Source organism: Coregonus clupeaformis, chromosome 40 (assembly GCF_020615455.1).
Source record: "Coregonus clupeaformis isolate EN_2021a chromosome 40, ASM2061545v1, whole genome shotgun sequence".
Taxonomy (NCBI): domain Eukaryota; kingdom Metazoa; phylum Chordata; class Actinopteri; order Salmoniformes; family Salmonidae; genus Coregonus; species Coregonus clupeaformis.
Genome location: NC_059231.1, coordinates 16,869,377 through 16,893,242, shown reverse-complemented (window position 1 = coordinate 16,893,242; position 23,866 = coordinate 16,869,377). Strand labels below are relative to the sequence as shown.

The window sequence follows — 23,866 nt, the reverse complement described above, 5'->3', positions numbered from 1 at the left end:
AAAATTAATGAAAACTAAAATTAACTTTTTGGTCTCAATTTAAGGTTAGGCATAAGGTTAGCAGTGTGGTTAAGGTTAGGGTTAAGGTTAGGTTTAAAATCAAAATTTAAGAAGATAAATTGTAGAAATAAGGCGGGGTTTATGGCATTGTGGCTGTGGTAACTAGTGACGATCTAGGCTCTTGACATCATATCCTGTCATGTTTCTTCCTCGGTGCACGTCCGGAAGGTGGGGTTTTGTGTTGTAGCGGACAGTCAGTCGGTCTGTTTTAAATTAGTGGTACTCGGCAGCCCTATGCCTCGGTATGCACCATTAACGCGCTCATCAAGATAGCAGCAAGAAAGGGGAGAAGTCAAAATCTTGCTTTGGTAAGCTTTCGTAAATATCTCATAAATATATATTTATTACAGAATATTTATGGCGCCATAGGCTTTGGCTACTTCTCTGTTCTTAAAAAGTGAGATGGAAGGAAGGAAGGGAGGGAGGGAGGGAGGGAGGGAAGGAAGATCTGCCTAGATTGGTATCTGAAAATCTTTATGTCCGTATTTGTGACTGGTCTTTTGAAACGAAGAAAATACAATAATTCCAAATAGTGGTAGATCCTTTACCAGTTGCACTGATCCAATTGAAAGCACACTCCCCTTGGCAGGCGGTAACGGAGATGTGGCACGAGGATAATATACGTCCTTTGGAGACAGTCAATGTATCATTGTATTTCGATACATTGTTGCAGTTGGCGGTATTATGGACTAAAACGAACAATATTGCTATAATGTTGCTCTTGTAAAAAGGCCTAAACAACGATCATTGATGGGTAGGCTACTCTATCACAGCAATCTTTTCTTATGTTTATTTATTTTTCTAGTAGTCTGCTGTTTTAATAACAAATCATATTAATCATAGCCTACAAATGTTATGTTGATTGACGCTTTCCCAGTGACGCTTGCACTGTCTCCGTGGCCTATACAGCCTTCATCCTGTATAGGTCACTGATTTTTTTTCCTTTAGTAGCCTATCGTAACATTAGATGCAGTAGGCCTATTAGCTAGGCTACACATTAGATACAATAACAGTGTGTTAGGCAATTCTATCTCTGATGGCTTCCCCAGATACAATGTTTCATTCAGCTCTCCCAGGGTCTACCATGGATGATCCTAACTGACCATGCTGTTAAAACACTGTTATTTAGGGGTACTCTGACTGCAACAACCCGATAATCTGTATAAGTAGACACTTTACAGCTTGTTCCTTATTTTCCTTATGCACGTAAACACTGTGCTGCTGACATGTTTGTACCATGCATACATTTATTTTACTCATGTCTGATGAGGTGGACTCACCCAAGGTAGCTCACATGCATGTGTGTATAGTGAAATCTGACTAGTCAGCAAACTGTATTTTCCACATCTTGTCTGTACATTAGGACATGCCTATTATTCATGGTTTAGTATCTTGGCTCTCTGAAAAGGAATGACGTGTACTGCCTGGTCAAAATATGTCACCAGGTTAACAGAGCAAAGCTACTAAGTAATGGCATTTTAATTTGGTACCGATGCAGAGTATTTATGGTCCTAAGGCTGAATTCTGTTAGATGTTGAAAGTATGTAGGCTAATAATAACACAGATCCATCCTGGGTATGCTCAACAATAGTCATGTCATGTAGCCTTTAGGAAGTTTAGAAATTACTTAAATATTGCTTTTTGGTTGTGTTTTGATTACTGCATGTCTGTTATTTTGCTGCTGCTTGTTACTGTTGTTGTTATGGTTGGGTGTAACCTTTACATGTGGCCTTTATCACATGACATGACAGTCTGAGGGGCCATATGGTGTGGAACAGCAGCACCCTTCTCATCACCAGGGTGTGGGAGGGGCACACACACACACACTACTGTGATATGGTAATGTAAGACACTGAGCTGTGTAATAGTAATATCCCCATGTGAAGCTCTCTGTGCCTGAGGGTGGAGCAAGTCCTAGTTTAATTCAGTCCCTGAAGGAATACAGCCTGGAAAAGACCCAGACATTTTTACTAGGTTATATGTTCCTCTGTTCTGTCATGTGCTAGTGCCACATTGGACTCTGGAGTGCAGCAACCTTAAAGGTAAACTCCACCCAAAAACTATCTTTTGGTATTTGTTTCATTAGTCCATTGTTGACATACTCCCAAAATGTTTTGCTTGTCGGCAATCAAGTTTTCAAGATTTGTAACTTTCAAAATACAGAAATCATCCCTGTATGATGCATTTTGCTGACACTATTGCATTTTTTTGTGGTGACTCGAGGAACTCTGGAGATCCTCAAGGAACCCCTGCAGTTCCTCAAGAAACCATTGCTTAGCTGGGACGTGGCTTTAAGATATATCTTTTTTTGGCTGCCTGTTAGAGTAAATGTAATTCCTGTTCATCTGTTCTGTTGTATTGTCATCACATTTAAGTTATCAAGATGAGTCTGTGATGGTAGGAGTGCAATTTTTGATGAAACTGTACCCCTGCCTTTTGGCTGATCCATTTGTGGTTTCAGGGTTGGAGTTGGGTGCTGTGGAATCGGAGAAGGTAACCAGAAGTGGTCTTGTGATAATTGTTTGTGTTTCTGCTGGTCAGAGGGAGCAGGCACTCCGCGCCAAACGAAGGGGGCAAGAGATGTGACTTGTTTTGCTCTCAAGAAATGGGCGCCATTGAAAGGAGTGATTACTGGGGTAGCGGTAAATGTGAAAGCGGACCAACTGAAGAGGAAGATTCCCGGTGTTTGTGATGCTCGTCATTTGGTGCGACGCAGACAGGGTGGCGTGAGTGGTGAAACAGAAGAGTCATTGTCTGTTCTTTTGAGTTTTGATGTTGGGTCTTTGCCTGACACAGTGATGTTAGGATATTTCAGCTATCCCGTACTAGCTTTTGTGCCGAATACATTATATTGTTACAGGTGTCAAGCTTACAGTTGAAGTCGGTTTTTCAACCACTCCACAAATATCTTGTTAACAAACTATAGTTTTGGGATGTCGGTTTGGACATCTACTTTGCATGACACAAGTAATTTTTCCAACAATTGTTTACAGACAGATTATTTCAATTATAATTCACAGTATCACAATTCCAGTGGGTCAGAAGTTTACATATACTAAGTAGACTGTGCCTTTAAACAGCTTGGAAAATTCCAGAAAATTATGTCATTGCCTTAGAAGCTTCTGATAGGCTAATTGACATCATTTGAGTCAATTGGAGTTGTACCTGTGGATGTATTTCAAGGCCTACCTTCAAACTCTTTGCTTGACATCATGCGAAAATCAAAAGAAATCAGCCAAAACCTCAGGAAAAAAATGGTAGACCTCCACAAGTCTGGTTCATCCTTGGGAGCAATTTCCAAACACCTGAAGGTACCACGTTCATCTGTACAAACAATAGTACGCAAGTATAAACACCATGGGACCACGCAGCCGTCATACCGCTCAGGAAGGAGACGCGTTCTGTCTCCTAGAGATGAACGTACTTTGGTGCGAAAAGTGCAAATCAATCCCAGAACAACAGCAAAGGACCTTGTGAAGATGCTGGAGGAAACAGGTACAAAAGTATCCATATCCACAGTAGAACGAGTCTTATATCGACATAACCTGAAAGGCCACTCAGCAAGGAAGAAGCCACTGCTCCAAAACCGCCATAAAAAAGCCACATGGAGAAAATATTGTACTTTTTGGAGAAATGTCCTCTGGTGTGATGAAACAAAAATATAACTGTTTGGCCATAATGACCATCGTTATGTTTGGAGGAAAAAGGTGGTTGCTTGCAAGCTGAAGAACACCATCCCAACCGTGTAGCACGGGGGTGGCAGCATCATGCTGTGGGTGTGCTTTGCTGCAGGAGGGACTTATGCACTTCACAAAATAGATGGCATCATGAGGAAGGAAAGTTATGTGGATGTATTGAAGCAACATCTCAAGACATAAGTCAGGAAGTTAAAGCTTGGTCGCAAATGGGTCTTCCAACAACATTCGGAGAGTACGACCCTGCCTTACACAGGAAGCGGCACAGGTCCTAATCCAGGCACTTGTCATCTCCCGTCTGGATTACTGCAACTCGCTGTTGGCTGGCCTCCCTGCATGTGCCATTAAACCCCTACAACTCATCCAGAATGCCGCAGCCCGTCTGGTGTTCAACCTTCCCAAGTTCTCTCACGTCACCCCCCTCCTCCGCACACTCCACTGGCTTCCAGTTGAAGCTCGCATCCGTTACAAGACCATGGTGCTTGCCTTTGGAGCAGCGAGGGAACGGCACCTCTGTACCTTCGGGCTCTGATCAGTCCCTACACCCAAACGAGGACATTGCGTTCATCCACCTCTGGCCTGCTGGCTCCCTTCCTCTGCGGAAGCATAGTTCCCGCTCAGCCCAGTCAAAACTGTTCGCTGCTCTGGCACCCCAATGGTGGAACAAGCTCCCTCACGACGCCAGGACAGCGGAGTCACTCACCACCTTCCGGAGACATTTGAAACCCCACCTCTTTAAGGAATACCTGGGATAGGATAAAGTAATCCTTCTACCCCCCCCACCCACCCCACAGCGGAGTCACTCACCACCTTCCGGAGACATTTGAAACCCCACCTCTTTAAGGAATACCTGGGATAGGATAAAGTAATCCTTCTACCCCCCCCACACCCCACACAGCGGAGTCGCTCACCACCTTCCGGAGACATTTGAAACCCCACCTCTTTAAGGAATACCTGGGATTGGATAAAGTAATCCTTCTACACCCAACCCCCCACACACACACAGCGGAGTCGCTCACCACCTTCCGGAGACATTTGAAACCCCACCTCTTTAAGGAATACCTGGGATAGGATAAAGTCATCCTTCTACCCCCCCAAAATTGTAAAGTGGTCATCCCACTGGCTATAGGGTGAACGCACCAATTGGTGAGTCGCTCTGGATAAGAGCGTCTGCTAAATGACGTAAATGTGCCCTTGAGCAAGGCACTTAACCCTAATTGCTCCTGTAAGTCGCTCTGGATAAGAGCGTCTGCTAAATGACTAAAATGTAAATGTAAATGGACAATGACCCCAAGCATACTTGCAAAATGGCTTAAGGACAACAAAGTCAAGGTATTGGAGTGGCCATCACAAAGCCCTGACCTCAATCCTATAGAAAATGTGTGGGCAGAACTGAAAAAGCATGTGCGAGCAAGGAGGCCTACAAACCTGACTCAGTTACACCAGCTCTGTCAGGAGGAATGGGCCAGAATTCACCCAACTTATTGTGGGAAGCTTGTGGAAGGCTACCTGAAATGTTTGACCCAAGTTAAACAATTTAAAGGCAATGCTACCAAATTCGAATTGAGTGTATGTATACCTCTGACCGACTGGGAATGTGATGAAAGAAATAAAAGCTGAAATAATCATTCTCTCTACTATTATTCTGACATTTCACATTCTTAAAATAAAGTGGTGATCCTAACTGACCTAAGACAGGGAATTTTTACTAGGATTAAATGTCAGGAATTGTGAAAAACTGAGTTTAAATGTATTTTGCTAAGGTGTATGTAAACTTACGACTTCAACTGTATCTGAGAGAGTAAAGATAGAAAGATGTCATACAAAAAAAACAGCTTCCTCCCTTAGAGTTCTAAGGTGATTTGGGGATTTTCACGAAATTGTGTCCCTAGAAGGGTCCTTTGGAGGAAGGATTGTTGACATTTTGACATTTGTATCTTTTGAACTGTGAAAAATGGCTAAGGTGTATGTAAACTTCCGACTTCAACTGTAGGTGCATGTGACAGCAGTGTGTAGGAGGGAGGTTCTTAGGTGTGAGAAATATTGATTTATTATTATTATTTTGTGTTTTTTTTCACGCAAAGTATAATGGAGTTATCTCCAGTCTAGTTGGTGGCGGTAATGCAACATTTAATTTATTGGATGCCAACCTCCGTTAAACCTCATTGAAGAAGAAGAACATGTTAAGGTTGAACACTGACAGTTTTGTAGCTTCAATGAGGCTAACAGAGATGTATGAGTTCCTCAAGAGCCTATGCAAATCCCAAATATGGAATATTTACCGCAATTTTACATTTGTTTTACATTTTATTACCGCTATTATTGTATGTAATCAGAAATATGAATATTATATTAGAATATGTAAAAAACTGTCAGGAATTCGGCCTTGATATCATGCTGCTGTTTTATCTCAGAGAAGCTGCGTTATTTCCCTGACTGCTTGTGAAGGACTGGCTCCATCTCTGTTTCTAAGAGGTGGAGAAAGGTCCTGAGAATGGGACTGGACTGGCCCTGAATTTCTTATATTCCCCCAAGCCCCAAGGCACTCACTCAGGCACTGGATGTTTTTTTTCACTGTCTCCGAGCTACTCGAGGCTCTTTCGTTTAGAATGTTTCTTTCTAACATAATCCCTATGGTTACTTCCTGTTAAAGCAGAAAGAATATGAGGAGTATTATCTGATATACAAGTAGCAGGAGAGCCAAAACGACGTGTTTCCTCCAGGGTGCTTTCTTTCCAGTTTAACCTAACCACGGTTCAGTTAGCTCTGATTCGAGACCAGGAACCTCATTCACTTTTAACAACCTTCCAAGTGACCTTAGATTACTTACTCTGGCCTGGCCTTCTACCCTGTCTTCTAAAAAAAATCTTTCAGAATGTGATGGTATCTGAGGTTGGGTTAGACCGGCACAGACATAGTTATTTTATATGACATCTTGGGAAGAGCTCAATTTCTCAGAGACCGAGAGAGACCGATCATTATGCCATCAATCTACTGCTCTGGGTCAGAGGGAATGCTGCATATTGTGTTGTGAGTGTCAGCTCCTATCAGTGACCTCCTGGTGATTAATGCCCTGTTGGCTGCCCCTTGTGCCTGCTGGAGAGAGGAGACACTTGAAATTCAAAATACTTTAGATGTGCTTGATTGAGCTTGCCTGGCGAAATGGAACCAATAGAAGAGTCCCAAAAGATGCAAACCCCGCCCGCCTGGTACTCCAGGTAGACTAAAGCAAACGCTAAAAGTTTTTAAAATGATTTCAAATATAAATTGACCCCAGGTCTGAGTGGTTGTGGGTACTAGCCCTTCACTCTCTCTGGACCATAAACATGTCTACTAGCAGAGCCTCTCTACGGAGGCTGGGCTGAGGCAGACTCTTCTCTCCCCATAACATACCCCTGTCTGTCACCCAGTCAGCTCCTCCACCTCTCCTCCAACTCTGCTCAAATTCACCCAGAGCCCAGACCCACTCATGGTCTGCTGACTTTGACAAGGGAAAAAGTAGGCCTACATGAGGAAAAAGGGTTCTTCTAACTTGTCTTTTTGGCCCTGCTTAACTTCATGTATCTGCCAGCTAGTTTGTGGTTTTTGTATCCATCTTTCCTTCTTTCCCCCTTTCCCTTTCCTTTCTCTCCTTCATTTCACATATTTCTCTCTCTCTCTGGCTGAAGCTGATAATATCTTTACAAAATGCTTGTTTTCTCTCGCTCAATTCTATTTCAATTCAATTTAAGGGGCTTTATTGGCATGGGAAAATATGTTTACATTGCCAAAGCAAGTGAAATAGATAATAAACAAAAGTAAAATGAACAGTAAACATTACACTCACAAAAGTTCCAAAGGAATAGAGACATTTCAAATGTCATATGTCTATATACATATTATCTCTCTCTGTCTCCCTCTCTCTGTCTCTCTCTGTCTCTCTCCCTCTCTCTCTGTCTCTCTCATTTTCCTTCCTTCCTACCATGTCTATCTCTCTGACTGAAGCCAGGGACGTCTTCACAAAATGCTTGTTTCCTCACTGCATGTCCCAGCAAGCCCTGGGAGGTGGCTGGTCCCCCTGAGCCAGTGCTCCTAACACAGGAAGTTAAGTCTAAGCATAGGCTCACTACCATAGGAACAGGCTTCGACAAGAATCAGATGTCCTCCTTACATGCTGACCACACTGCTCGCGTCGCAAAATAAATGTACACATACATGTTATTCAATCATTGCACCCACACTACTCGCGCGTGTCAACAAGCGTCGGCGTAGCCAGGCGCTAAAATAGAACTTGGTTCTATTTGTGATGCTTGACGTGCTGCAAGTCCTGCCTCTCCCATCTCCTCATTGGTTTTTAGGAGCATATACCCACGTGGTGATTGAAAGATGAACTGAGGTCCACACTCCAGTCCATTTGGTAGTGATGATGCACCGTAAAGTTGGTTGCCAACCGCCATTTAAAGTCCAAAGAAGGAGAAGAAGCCTGAAGGAGGAGAGATTACTAGAAACAAACTCTGTTTACCCTTTTATTTGTAGATTAATTGTCTGAGTAGAGGACCTTGTGCATTTCAGGTAAAATAACAACCCAATGTTTATATCCCAGGACAAATTAGCTAGCAACAGCAAGCTAGCTAGCTAAATTGCCATAAATGTTTTAATGCTTTTCGACCTTTCCCCAAATTAATTTAGTTGGTTCAGAGTTCGTTTTGATATTTCAACCTGCGTGTCCTGATCACGTCTGGTGTGGGTGGACAAAATCAACATGCGGTCGTGCGGTCTGGTCGGCATGTTAGGCCTAAATGGTATGGAATCCAATGTTTGGAGTCTGTGTTTAACCTTTTTGTGATTATTTTAATTTTAACACCAAGCAAAATTACAAAAAAGCAAACAGGGCCCTATTTTGAAGTAGGTCGGTCTGGACCGTCGTTGCGAAGGTTATTCTTATCCCCTCTTACTCTACTGTAGTACAGATTACATAAGGTCATGTTCTGAACATTTAGGAAACAAGACTAGCCGTAGCTGTACCACAGGCCCCTACCATGCTACACTCCAATTTCTCAATGAACAACAATGTCCCACGGTCTCATAGCCTTGGCCTACCTTTACATTTTAGTCAGTTAGCAGACGCTTTTGTCCAGAGCGACTTACAGTAGTGAGTGCATACATTTCCATACTGATCCCCTGTGGTAATCAAACCCACAACCCTGGCGTTGCGAGCGCCATGCTCTACGAAGTGAGACACACTGTCCCTGACTGTGTGCTCTGTTGAGGAAGGCCTAAATCACATTTGTATGTTAGACTGTCTCTCTTTGTGCCTGCTTTGTATGGTAGTGTCTCTCTGTGCCTGCCTGTGCTCTATTGAGGTAGTTGGCCTAAATCCCATTTGACTGGCTCTGGCTGTGTGTCAGTGTCTCTGTCCCTGCCTGTGCCGGGACGCTGCTCGAGGGCCTTTCAGGCAGATTACAGTACATGCCACTGCAGATGTGTGGCATTCTCCCGGTCATGTCGAGCGCCAGCCGCCCCTCTCTCTATCATGGTAATGGAACTGTGGGTGTAGTTGGAGATAGACAGAGCGTCAGGGGTCTGGAGTCTGCTGTGTCAGTGGGATGTGGGGCTGATATGTCGGTTGCCATCACCATTGCTCTCACTGGGATGGTTTGATTCCAAGCCACTATGGCCACATAGCATCTGAGTGAGTGGGATGTGTGGGATAGAGATGAGTGTCACAATCAGATGTGGTCAGAGAGAGTAAAGAGACATTCATAAAGGATGCTTCCCCTGTAGATCTTGTACCTCTTGTAGCACCATAAGGAAATGTTCTGACTTTGTATGCACTCAGACTTCTAGGACCGATGAGATAAAGTAATGTATAAGTTGCACTACTAAAGGAGTTATTTATTTGTTACAGTGTTGTTGTAATAAGATTTATATTGGAAAAACATCCCACGCCTTGAAAGTACATTTTGGAGAACATAAATCCACTATTAGACGTCAAGATATCACCTTGCCAGTTGCGAGACACTTTAGAGAACAAAATTATTCTATTAATTAATTGCGTTGCGTCGGAATCGAAAAAGTTCATCCACCACGTAGAGGAGGGGACTATGACAACAAATTACTCCGAAGAGAAGCCATGGGTATATTTTTTTAGTAACCTTTATTTAACTAGGCAAGTCAGTTAATAACACATTTTTATTTACAATGACGGCCTAATCACGGCCGGATTGTGAATTGTGATACAGCCTGGAATGGAACCAGAGTCTGTAGTGACGCCTCTAGCACTGAGATGCAGTGCCTTAGACCGCTGCGCCACTCGGGAGGCCAGGATAATACACACACACACACAGACACAGACACAGACACACAGACACACAGACACACAGACACACAGACACACAGACACACAGACACACAGACAGACAGACAGACAGACAGACAGACAGACAGACAGACAGACAGACAGACAGACAGACAGACAGACAGACAGACAGACAGACAGACAGACAGACAGACAGACAGACAGACAGACAGACAGACAGACAGACAGACAGACAGACAGACAGACAGACAGACAGACAGACAGAACAAGTATTTGATACATTGCCAATTTTGCAGCTTTTCCTACTTACAAAGCATGTAGAGGTCTGTAATTTTTATCATAGGTACACTTCAACTGTGAGAGACAGAATCTAAAACAAAAATCCAGAAAATCACATTGTATGATTTTTAAGTAATTCATTTGCATTTTATTGGATGACATAAGTATTTGATCACCTACCAACCAGTAAGAATTCCGTCTCTCACAGACCTGTTAGTTTTTCTTTAAGAAGTCCACCTGTTCTCCACTCATTACCTGTATAACTGCACCTGTTTGAACTCATTACCTGTATAAAAGACACCTGTCCACACACTCAATCAAACAGACTCCAACCTCTCCACAATGGCCAAGACCAGAGAGCTGTGTAAGGACATCAGGGATAAAATTGTAGACCTGCACAAGGCTGGGATGGGCTACAGGGCAATAGGCAAGCAGCTTGGTGAGAAGGCAACAACTGTTGGCGCAATTATTAGAAAATGGAAGAAGTTCAAGATGACGGTCAATCACCCTCAGTCTGGGGGTCCATGCAAGATCTCACCTCGTGGGGCATCAATGATCATGAGGAAGGTGAGGGATCAGCCCAGAACTACACGGCAGGACCTGGTCAATGACCTGAAGAGAGCTGGGACCACAGTTTCAAAGAAAACCATTAGTAACACACTACGCGGTCATGGATTAAAATCCTGCAGCGCACGCAAGGTCCCCCTGCTCAGCCAGCGCATGTCCAGGCCCGTCTGAAGTTTGCCAATAACCATCTGGATGATGCAGAGGAGGAATGGGAGAAGGTCATGTGGTCTGATGAGACAAAAATAGAGATTTTTGGTCTAAACTCCACTCGCCGTGTTTGGAGGAAGAAGAAGGATGAGTACAACTCCAAGAACACCATCCCAACCGTGAAGCATGGAGGTGGAAACATCATTCTTTGGGGATGCTTTTCTGCAAAGGGGAAAGGACGACTGCACCATATTGAGGGGAGGATGGATGGGGCCATGTATCGCGAGATCTTGGCCAACAACCTCCTTCCCTCAGTAAGAGCATTGAAGATGGGTCGTGGCTGGGTCTTCCAGCATGAAAACGACCCAAAACACACAGCCAGGGCAACTAAGGAGTGGCTCCGTAAGAAGCATCTCAAGGTCCTGGAGTGGCCTAGCCAGTCTCCAGACCTGAACCCAATAGAACATCTTTGGAGGGAGCTGAAAGTCCGTATTGCCCAGCGACAGCCCCGAAACCTGAAGGATCTGGAGAAGGTCTGTATGGAGGAGTGGGCCAAAATCCCTGCTGCAGTGTGTGCAAACCTGGTCAAGACCTACAGGAAACGTATGATCTCTGTAATTGCAAACAAAGGTTTCTGTACCAAATATTAAGTTCTGCTTTTCTGATGTATCAAATCCTTATGTCATGCAATAAAATGCAAATTAATTACTTAAAAATTATACAATGTGATTTTCTGGATTTTTTTTTTAGATTCCGTCTCTCACAGTTGAAGTGTACCTATGATAAAAATTACAGACCTCTACATGCTTTGTAAGTAGGAAAACCTGCAAAATCGTCAGTGTATCAAACACTTGTTCTCCCCACTGTGTGTGTGTGTGTGTGTGTGTGTGTGTGTGTGTATATATACATATCACACACACACACACACAGTGGGGGAAGAAAAGTATTTAGTCAGCCACCAATTGTGCAAGTTCTCCCACTTAAAAAGATGAGAGAGGCCTGTAATTTTCATCATAGGTACACGTCAACTATGACAGACAAATTGAGATTTTTTTTCTCCAGAACATCACATTGTAGGATTTTTTATAAATTTATTTGCAAATTATGGTGGAAAATAAGTATTTGGACACCTACAAACAAGCAAGATTTCTGGCTCTCACAGACCTGTAACTTCTTCTTTAAGATGCTCCTCTGTCCTCCACTCGTTACCTGTATTAATGGCACCTGTTTGAACTTGTTATCAGTATAAAAGACACCTGTCCACAACCTCAAACAGTCACACTCCAAACTCCACTATGGCCAAGACCAAAGAGCTGTCAAAGGACACCAGAAACACAATTGTAGACCTGCACCAGGCTGGGAAGACTGAATCTGCAATAGGTAAGCAGCTTGGTTTGAAGAAATCAACTGTGGGAGCAATTATTAGGAAATGGAAGACATACAAGACCACTGATAATCTCCCTCGATCTGGGGCTCCACGCAAGATCTCACCCCGTGGGGTCAAAATGATCACAAGAACGGTGAGCAAAAATCCCAGAACCACACGGGGTACCTAGTGAATGACCTGCAGAGAGCTGGGACCAAAGTAACAAAGCCTACCATCAGTAACACACTACGCCGCCAGGGACTCAAATCCTGCAGTGCAAGAAGTGTCCCCCTGCTTAAGCCAGTACATGTCCAGGCCCGTCTGAAGTTTGCTAGAGTGCATTTGGATGATCCAGAAGAGGATTGGGAGAATGTCATATGGTCAGATGAAACCAAAATAGAACTTTTGGTAAAAACTCAACTGCGTCGTGTTTGGAGGACAAAGAATGCTGAGTTGCATCCAAAGAACACCATACCTACTGTGAAGCATGGGGGTGGAAACATCATGCTTTGGGGCTGTTTTTTCTGCAAAGGGACCAGGACGACTGATCCGTGTAAAGGAAAGAATGAATGGGGCCATGTATCGTGAGATTTTGAGTGAAAACCTCCTTCCATCAGCAAGGGCATTGAAGATGAAACGTGGCTGGGTCTTTCAGCATGACAATGATCCCAAACACACCGCCTGGGCAACGAAGGAGTGGCTTCGTAAGAAGCATTTCAAGGTCCTGGAGTGGCCTAGCCAGTCTCCAGATCTCAACCCCATAGAAAATCTTTGGAGGGAGTTGAAAGTCTGTGTTGCCCAGCGACAGCCCCAAAACATCACTGCTCTAGAGGAGATCTGCATGGAGGAATGGGCCAAAATACCAGCAACAGTGTGTGAAAACCTTGTGAAGACATACAGAAAACGTTTGACCTGTGTCATTGCAAACAAAGGGTATATAACAAAGTATTGAGAAACTTTTGTTATTGACCAAATACTTATTTTCCACCATAATTTGCAAATAAATTCATAAAAAATCCTACAATGTGATTTTCTGGATTTTTTCTCCTCATTTTGTCTGTCATAGTTGACGTGTACCTATGATAAAAAATTACAGGCCTCTCTCATCTTTGTAATTGGGAGAATTTAGACAATTGGTGGCTGACTAAATACTTATTTTCCCCACTGTGTGTGTGTGTGTATGTGTGTGTATATATATATATATATATATATATATATATATATATATATATATATATATATATATATATATATATATATATAGTACCAGTCAAAAGATTGGACACACCTACTCATGTCAGGGTTTTTCTTTATTCTTTACTATTTTCTACATTGTAGAATAATAGTGAAGACAAACTATGAAATAACACCTGGAATTCTTTTCCAACGGTCTTGAAGGAGTTCCCACATATGCTGAGCACTTGTTGGCTGCTTTTCCTTCACTCTGCGGTCCAACTCATCCCAAACCATCTCAATTGGGTTGAGGTTGGGTGATTGTGGAGGCCAGGTCATCTGATGCAGCACTCCATCACTCTCCTTCTTGGTCAAGTAGCCCTTACACAGCCTGGAGGTGTGTTTTGGGTCATTGTCCTGTTGAAAAACAAATGAGTCCCACTAAGCACAAACCAGATGGGATGGCGTATCCCTGCAGAATGCTGTGGTAGCTATGCTGGCTAAGTGTGCCTTGAATTCTAAATAAATCACTGACAGTGTCACCAGGAAAGCACCCACACACCATCACACCTCCTCCTCCATGCTTCACGGTGGGAACCACACATGCGGAGATCATCCGTTCACCTACTCAGCGTCTCACAAAGACACGGCGGTTGGAACCTAAAATCTCAAATTTGGCATCTTCAGACCAAAGGACAGATTTCCACCGGTCTAATGTCCATTGCTCGTGTTTCTTGGCCAAAGCAAGTCTCTTCTTCTTATTGGTGTCCTTTAGTAGTGGTTTATTTGCAGCAATTCGACCATAAAGGCCTGATTCACGCAGTCTCCTCTGAACAGTTGATGTTGAGATGTGTCAGTTACTTTAACTCTGTGAAGCATTTATTTGGGCTGCAATCAGAGGTGCAGTTAATTGCCGATTTCTGGTAACTCTAATGAATTTATCCTCTGCAGCAGAGGTAACTCTTGGTCTTCCTTTCCTGTGGCGGTCCTCATGAGAGCCAGTTTCTTCGTAGTGCTTGATGGTTTTTGCAACTGCACTTGAAGAAACTTTCAAAGTTCTTGACATTTTCCGGATTGACTGACCTTCATGTCTTAAAGTAATGATGGACTGTCATTTCTCTTTGCTTATTTGAGCTGTTCTTGCCATAATATGGACTTGGTCTTTTACCAAATAGGGCTATCTTCTGTATACCACCCCTACCTTGTCACAACACAACTGATTGACTGAAACGCATTAAGAAGGAATGAAATTCCACAAATGAACTTTTAACAAGGCACACCTGTTAATTGAAATGCATTCCAGGTTACTACCTCATGAAGCTGGTTGAGGGAATGCCAAGAGTGTGCAATGCTCTCATCAAGACAAGGGTGGCTACTTTGAAGAATCTCAAATATAAAATATATTTTGTATTGTTTAACACTTTTCTTTGGTTACTACATGATTCCATATGTGTTATTTCATAGTTTTGATGTCTTCACTATTATTCTACAATGTAGAAAATAGTAAAAAAAAATAAAATGGAATGAATAGGTGTGTCCAAACTTATCATAAAACGTCATATTATTCTAATAGTAAAATAATTTAAAATGCCCATCCCTACTTGGGAGTATGGTGTGTGTGTGTGGCAGTGTGTGAGAGTAGTTTGGGATTGAGTGGGAGTGAGTGTTCGGGGAATGTAGGAGGGTGTTTGTCATTCCCAGATGACTCAGAAGTGCCAGCTGAAAGACTACTCCTCTCTGATGTCATCACAAGATTACACATGGTTTTTTGTTTTCACAAGATTACATTTGGTGTTTTTGCTCTACATATCCCAGAACATTGTGCATTTACCATATATTCTTCTAAGACATATATGTGCAAGTGTGTTAGATCAGCCCTTATCTATTATCTATTCCCTCAATTTAAATACTAGGGAAGGCCCTTCAAAAGTGCATTCATGAATGAAGCGAATTAGGGGTGTTAAGAATTCGGAAGAGTGAATCTACTACTAAGCGACTAGGGTGGTTGGATCAGGCTTGAAACAGAGACAGAGTTTAGCACCCTGCTGCCCAAATTAGTCAGAGTCCTTTGTGTGTCCTTCTGCTGGGGATGGTTAGTATGCATTGTGGGGTGTCGGGCGGCTGAGATTGGGAAGCCGCCTTACCTCACAAATTAGCTACAGAATCTGTATTTTAACTGAATGTACCTTACGTACGGTTTCAAACATGATCTTTAAAGAAAGTAAACATTGACAAATATGCTAGTAAAGTAAAAATAAACCCCTCTCTCTCCTTCTCTATTATTCATACACACTCCATGATGATAAACAAGGGGTGTCTCCCAATAATAGTTTATCTTCTCCTCAGTGTTGACCCCATTTAGTCGACTGATATATATTTTTTGTAGAGCAGTGGCAAATATATACAGTGGGGAAAAAAAGTATTTAGTCAGCCACCAATTGTGCAAGTTCTCCCACTTAAAAAGATGAGAGAGGCCTGTAATTTTCATCATAGGTACACGTCAACTATGACAGACAAAATGAGGAAAAAAAATCCAGAAAATCACATTGTAGGATTTTTTATGAATTTATTTGCAAATTATGGTGGAAAATAAGTATTTGGTCAATAACAAAAGTTTCTCAATACTTTGTTATATACCCTTTGTTGGCAATGAAACAGGTCAAACGTTTTCTGTAAGTCTTCACAAGGTTTTCACACACTGTTGCTGGTATTTTGGCCCATTCCTCCATGCAGATCTCCTCTAGAGCAGTGATGTTTTGGGGCTGTCGCTGGGCAACACGGACTTTCAACTCCCTCCAAAGATTTTCTATGGGGTTGAGATCTGGAGACTGGCTAGGCCATTCCAGGACCTTGAAATGCTTCTTACGAAGCCACTCCTTCGTTGCCCGGGCGGTGTGTTTGGGATCATTGTCATGCTGAAAGACCCAGCCACGTTTCATCTTCAATGCCCTTGCTGATGGAAGGAGGTTTTCACTCAAAATCACATGATACATGGCCCCATTCATTCTTTCCTTTACACGGATCAGTCGTCCTGGTCCCTTTGCAGAAAAACAGCCCCAAAGCATGATGTTTCCACCCCCATGCTTCACAGTAGGTATGGTGTTCTTTGGATGCAACTCAGCATTCTTTGTCCTCCAAACACGACAAGTTCTATTTTGGTTTCATCTGACCATATGACATATGACATTCTCCCAATCCTCTTCTGGATCATCCAAATGCACTCTAGCAAACTTCAGACGGGCCTGGACATGTACTGGCTTAAGCAGGGGGGACACGTCTGCACTGCAGGATTTGAGTCCCTGGCGGCGTAGTGTGTTACTGATGGTAGGCTTTGTTACTTTGGTCCCAGCTCTCTGCAGGTCATTCACTAGGTCCCCCCGTGTGGTTCTGGGATTTTTGCTCACCGTTCTTGGGATCATTTTGACCCCACGGGGTGAGATCTTGCGTGGAGCCCCAGATCGAGGGAGATTATAAGTGGTCTTGTATGTCTTCCATTTCCTAATAATTGCTCCCACAGTTGATTTCTTCAAACCAAGCTGCTTACCTATTGCAGATTCAGTCTTCCCAGCCTGGTGCAGGTCTACAATTTTGTTTCTGGTGTCCTTTGACAGCTCTTTGGTCTTGGCCATAGTGGAGTTTGGAGTGTGACTGTTTGAGGTTGTGGACAGGTGTCTTTTATACTGATAACAAGTTCAAACAGGTGCCATTAATACAGGTAACGAGTGGAGGACAGAGAAAACTCTTAAAGAAGAAGTTACAGGTCTGTGAGAGCCAGAAATCTTGCTTGTTTGTAGGTGACCAAATACTTATTTTCCACCATAATTTGCAAATAAATTCATTAAAAATCCTACAATGTGATTTTCTGGATTTTTTTTCCTCATTTTGTCTGTCATAGTTGACGTGTACCTATGATGAAAATGACAGGCCTCTCTCATCTTTTTAAGTGGGAGAACTTGCACAATTGGTGGCTGACTAAATAATTTTTTTCCCCACTGTGTATATATATATAAAAATAATATTATGGCACATGAGACACCTGTCTGATTCACGCCTGTCTGAGTGGACTAATCCATTGCGGATGGCACACCAGTATCACCAGTAGTACATTTATCGTTAATTCCCATCATTTCTAATCTACAATGTTTGTTTGGTTATGTAATATCTGTTAATGCATTCAATATATTATTATTATTATTATTATTATAGTCGTACTGTTGTCATTGTGGGAGTGGACACGTTGTTTGCAGTGCGCACAACCTAGGCTACACTTTATTTCATTACATTTACGAGTTGTCAATTTTATTCATTGTTTTTTGTTTGGAGCGCTTCCTGTTAATCTTGAGTAAGGACACGCACCTGATTATGCATAGAAGTTTGCTAGCACAAATTAATAGTTGAGACAATGTTTCCAGTTCCTTGCAGACAGACCATGCATAGCCAATATTTATTTTTATCAGGATATTTTCTACCTGCGGGCTGCAATGTTTTTATTTGTTTGCTTTATGTAGGCTATTTTTACATATTGGCAATGGCAATAGAAGTTACTTTTAGATTTGTATCATTTTCATTTAGATATAATTTTTATTAACCACATGACATTGATTTTTGAGATATGAAGACTTTATTATAAATGAAATGAAACTATTCCATGAAAATATACATATGAAAATCATAGCTGGCACGCAAATCAGTAGAAATGGTATGATAACGTGGCACTACAAATGGAAACATTTTCCTGACCGCTGGTGTAGCCTATTACCGGCAACTTCAGGATCTTAAGGAAGGCCAGCACAGCGGGAGAGGAGGGTCGGGTAATTTTTTCTTCTTCTGGTTAGGCTATATTGATCTCTGGCTCCCTCTTTAGTAATTTGTGTCTACGTTTTTAATCGCAGTGCTTAAAGCATCAGACAAGCTCAGTAGCCTACATATAGTTGATTTTATAAAAACATAGGGTGTGTCTATACAGTGCATTTGGAAAGTATTCAGACCCCTTCACTTTTCCCACATTTTGTTACATTACAGCCTTATTCTAAAATGGATTAAAAAAAAATAATCCTCAAACTACACACTACCCCATAATGACAAAGCGAAAACAGGTTTTTAGAAATGTTTGCAAATGTATAAAAAAACAAAAACAGAAATAGCTTATTTACATAAGTATTCAGACCCTTTGCTATGAGACTCAAAATTGAGCTCAGGTGCATCCTGTTTCCATTGATCATCCTTGAGATGTTTCTACAACTTGATTGGAGTCCACTTGTGGTAAATTCAATTGATTGGACATGATTTGGAAAGGCACACACCTGTCTATATAAGGTCCCACAGTTGACAGTGCATGTGGTCTAAGGAATTGTCTGTAGAGCGTCGAGACAGTATTGTGTCGAGGCACAGATCTGGGGAATGGTACCAAAACCTGTGCAGCATTGAAGGTCCCAAAGAACATCGTAGCCTCCATCATTATTAAATGGAAGAAGTTTGGAACCACCAAGACTCTTCCTAAAGCTGGCCGCCCAGCCAAACTGAGCAATCAGGGGAGAAGGGCCTTGGTCAGGGAGGTGACCAAGAACCCGATGGTCACTGACAGAGCTCCAGGGTTCCTCTGTGGAGATGTGAGAACCTTCCAGAAGGACAAACATCTCTGCAGCCCTCCACCAATCAGGCCTTTATGGCAGAGTGGCCAGATGGAAGCCACTCCTCAGTAAAAGCACATGACGGCCCGCTTGGAGTTTGCCAAAAGGCACCTAAAGGACTCTCAGACCATGAGAAACAAGATTCTCTGGTCTGATGAAACCAAGATTGAACTCTTTAGCCTGAATGCCAAGTGTCACATTTGGAGGAAACCTGGCACCATCCCTACGGTGAAGCATGGTGGTGGCAGCATCATGCTGTGGGGATGTCTTTCAGCGGCAGGGAACGGGAGTCTAGTCAGGGTGGAGGGAAAGATGAACGGAGCAAAGTACAGAGCGATAGTTGATGAAAACCTGCTCCAGAGCGCCCAGGACCTCAGACTGGGGCGAATGTTCACCTTCCAACAGGACAACGACCCTAAGCACACAGCCAAGACAATGCAGGAGTGGCTTCAGGACAAGTCTCTGAATGTCCTTGAGTGGCCCAGCCAGAGCCTGGACTTGAACCCGATCGAACATCTCTGGAGAGACCTGAAAATAGCTGTGCAGCGACGCTCCCCATTCAACCTGACAGAGCTTGAGAGGCTCTGCAGAGAAGAATGGGAGAAACTCCCCAAATACAGGTGTGCCAAGCTTGTAGCGTCATACCCAAGAAGACTCGAGGCTGTAATCGCTGCCAAAGGTCTGAATACTTATGTAAATGTGATATTTCAGTTTTTTTGCTAACATTTCTAAAAACTTGTTTTTGCTTTGTCATTATGGGGCATTGTGTGTAGTTGGTTAGGGGGAAAAAACTATTTAATCCATTTTAGAATAAGGCCAATTTCGACCAATCGATTGGTCAAAAGAACAGATGACTCGGTCGACCAAGATGTTCTTATAGTCGGGGACAGCCCTACTTCTCCTGAAGTGTGCACTCATCCACTACTTCATACAAATCTAAAAGCATGGGCGTTTCCACCATATTTCTTATACCAGTCATTTCCTTTCAAATCAGTGAAGGGAAGTGCACACTTTGGAAGGAAGGTGAGATAATTGGGAAATAGCCAGAGTCTCTCTGTACAGGCTGCTGCTTAGGTAACAGATGGAATCCCCTTCCCCCTAAACACCTGCCTTGTGACTTCAACTGTAGTCTACGCTGACCACAATCAATGCAACACTAGTCCATAAGCTACAGTGGGGAAAAAAGGTATTTAGTCAGCCACCAATTGTGCAAGTTCTCCCACTTAAAAAGATTAAATAAGTATTTGGTCAATAACAAAAGTTTCTCAATACTTTGTTATATACCCTTTGTTGGCAATGACACAGGTCAAACGTTTTCTGTATGTCTTCACAAGGTTTTCACACACTGTTGCTGGTATTTTGGCCCATTCCTCCATGCAGATCTCCTCTAGAGCAGTGATGTTTTGGGGCTGTCGCTGGGCAACACAGACTTTCAACTCCCCTCCAAAGATTTTCTATGGGGTTGAGATCTGGAGACTGGCTAGGCCACTCCAGGACCTTGAAATGCTTCTTACGAAGCCACTCCTTCGTTGCCCGGGCGGTGTGTTTGGGATCATTGTCATGCTGAAAGACCCAGCCACGTTTCATCTTCAATGCCCTTGCTGATGGAAGGAGGTTTTCACTCAAAATCTCACGATACATGGCCCCATTCATTCTTTCCTTTACACGGATCAGTCGTCCTGGTCCCTTTGCAGAAAAACAGCCCCAAAGCATGATGTTTCCACCCCCATGCTTCACAGTAGGTATGGTGTTCTTTGGATGGAACTCAGCATTCTTTGTCCTCCAAACACGACAAGTTGAGTTTTTACCAAAAAGTTCTATTTTGGTTTCATCTGACCATGTGACATTCTCCCAATCCTCTTCTGGATCATCCAAATGCACTCTAGCAAACTTCAGATGGGCCTGGACATGTACTGGCTTAAGCAGGGGGACACGTCTTGCACTGCAGGATTTGAGTCCTGGCGGCGTAGTGTGTTACTGATGGTAGGCTTTGTTACTTTGGTCCCAGCTCTCTGCAGGTCATTCACTAGGTACCCCCGTGTGGTTCTGGGATTTTTGCTCACCGTTCTTGTGATCATTTTGACCCCACGGGTGAGATCTTGCGTGGAGCCCCAGATCGAGGGAGATTATCAGTGGTCTTGTATGTCTTCCATTTCCTAATAATTGCTCCCACAGTTGATTTCTTCAAACCAAGCTGCTTACCTTTTGCAGATTCAGTCTTCCCAGCCTGGTGCAGGTCTACAATTTTGTTTCTGGTGTCCTTTGACATCTCTTTGGTCTTGGCCATAGTGGAGTTTGGAGTGTGACTGTTTGAGGTTGTGGACAGGTGTCTTTTATACTGATAACAAGTTGAAACAGGTGCCATTAATACAGGTAACGAGTGGAGGACAGAGGAGCCTCTTAAAGAAGAAGTTACAGGTCTGTGAAGCCAGAAATCTTGCTTGTTTGTAGGTGACAATACTTATTTTCCACCATAATTTGCAAATAAATTCATAAAAAATCCTACAATGTGATTTTCTGGAAAAACATTTCTCAATTTGTCGGTCATAGTTGACGTGTACCTACGATGAAAATTACAGGCCTCTCTCATCTTTTTAAGTGGGAGAACTTGCACAATTGGTGGCTGACTAAATACTTTTCTTCCCCACTGTATCTACTATACTTATTGTAGAGAAAGACTAGAAGGGAACTTCCTGCTTGTACCTTTCACTGTGTTGAAATAGGACAAAAGTGAACAAGAGCTTTTTGTGTGTTTCTCTATTATCAGTGAGGTATCATGGTTGACAGTCCTGTGCCCCTAGTGCATGATGTACTGAACAGGTGATGAGGAACTGGCTAGTCCTGGTACTGTTTTGGAGGGAAGTGAGCTCACCCAGAGGTAATGCATACTGTAGCTTGGAGTGAGAGCCAGGGTTTTCAGAAAGGGAACGGAAGAGAGGCCTCCTGGCTGGGTGATGTTTTCTGGGCCTGTAATTCCCCTGTTTTCCCCACCAGATTTTTCAGGAAGTCCCCAATTGGCCTCTGAGGTGAAGGCAGGGAGAGTCATCTGGTTTTCTGTAGATTCATTACTCTCTTTATATCTAGAACACAAATCTCTCTCTCTCACACACTCTCTCCTTTGCCATCTAACTGGAATCTAGCCACCCAACTGCATTCTGAACACTTTACCAGAGCTGATGTTGAAATGGAACAGCAGTTACAGTATGCTAACAAACTGGTCCATCACGGCTCATGTTCTGAAACTCAGCAGGTTTTATAGCTTCAAGTCATTTTTATGTTCAAGAAAGGAAGGAAGGAAGGACTGACCCAAAATGAGTTGAAGACATCGTAGCATGACTAACTGAATGATTAACTGATCGGATGTTGATCACGTTACATTCAATTAAATCAGTTTGTGTGTCAGTAATCTACAAGTCTATTTCAGTCAGTGTGCTATTGATGAGTCACAGTGTAAAACTGAATTTGTAATTGGCATGATATATTCTGTATCACATTAATATGAATCACCATAATTGTATTCAGGGTTTATTTTCGGCTGGCGTTAAGCCAGCACAATTGTCAAACGCTCGTTAGCAATTATGAACTGTTAAAGCCGGTGCTCTCCTAGCGCCAGGATTGGTAATATACCTGTCTTATATGAGCTCGCTTGCGCTGAGGTGGGAGGAGTGGCAATATCTGAGGTGTGTCCTTAAAAATGTGTGCCAAAGTGCCAATTTCAGTATGCGCTGGTGGGGATGTTTAAGACCAACCGAAAGCTGGTCTTAGTGGTAATGCGTTGGTTATGGCATGGAGTTTGACCACGTAAGTGCAGCCTATCCAGACGTGATGCACAAAAAGCACAAGAGATGTGTGCCCATAAACCTCGTATTTAGAAACAAAAAAAATAAAACATGTCCCCATTTTAGTTTAATTTAATTAAAAACCTAGAATAGCCTGCCCTCCTCTCAATGAAGGCAGTTTTTTTTTGTCCTGCCCAATGCATTTGCGGACATCCATGTAGGCTATATGCCCATCATGGAACGAGAGATTGGATAATCCAGTGATACTCCTAATTATTTTCCTGGAACAATTGCTTGTTTTTTCATTCGTTTGATTAAAAAACAAGCCCTTAGGCTACTCTATAACGAAAGCTGGTTCAACAGCAATGCGTCTGGTGTCTTTCCTATCCTGGCCAAGCATTAGCCAGGTAGCCTATCCATCAAATATTTCTAAATGGTCTACTCGTGAGGCATTTGCATTATTCCCAATTCACATAGACCTACCTGCAGTACATACTCCATTTGGCTTGTACCATCCCCATTTCCAAAGAACGCCTCTTGCTCCTCCAAATGGATTTAAATTATTCAGTCCTATAATGCAGTATCAACGGTAGGCCTAGGCTATATCTTGCTCATTGAGAACATGCAATAGAATTTATGGGAGCCAAGTATTTTTTTATTTGATGAGAAGTGCGATGCGTAACGGTCTATATTCGTTGAAGCCAATTACAACAATGTTGACTGTCAACACTCCAAACATATGGAGCAAACACTGCATGTTTTTTTATTTTTTTATTTTTTACAGTTGCTATCACTCGTTACTGTATTATGTTATTTAATAAACTGTAGTATCAATCCACAATGGACTAGGACGAGAATATTCTGTGCCCCCA

At 42.7% G+C, this 23,866-nt stretch overlaps 1 protein-coding gene across 2 annotated transcripts in view; it reads left to right on the top strand.

Annotated features, from left to right (window-relative positions):
* The first annotated feature begins 219 nt into the window (after positions 1-219).
* Positions 220-23,866, top strand: part of LOC121554855 (ras-related protein Ral-B) — a 38,220-nt gene continuing 14,573 nt past the window's right edge. Inside the window, exon 1 of one of the 2 annotated variants that reach the window (XM_041868560.1) lies at positions 220-368. The gene's annotated coding sequence lies outside the window, so the exon portion shown is untranslated. Of the gene's footprint in view, positions 369-21,647; positions 21,659-23,866 lie in introns of those variants that run through there. The other variant, XM_041868561.1, reaches the window with a different exon arrangement.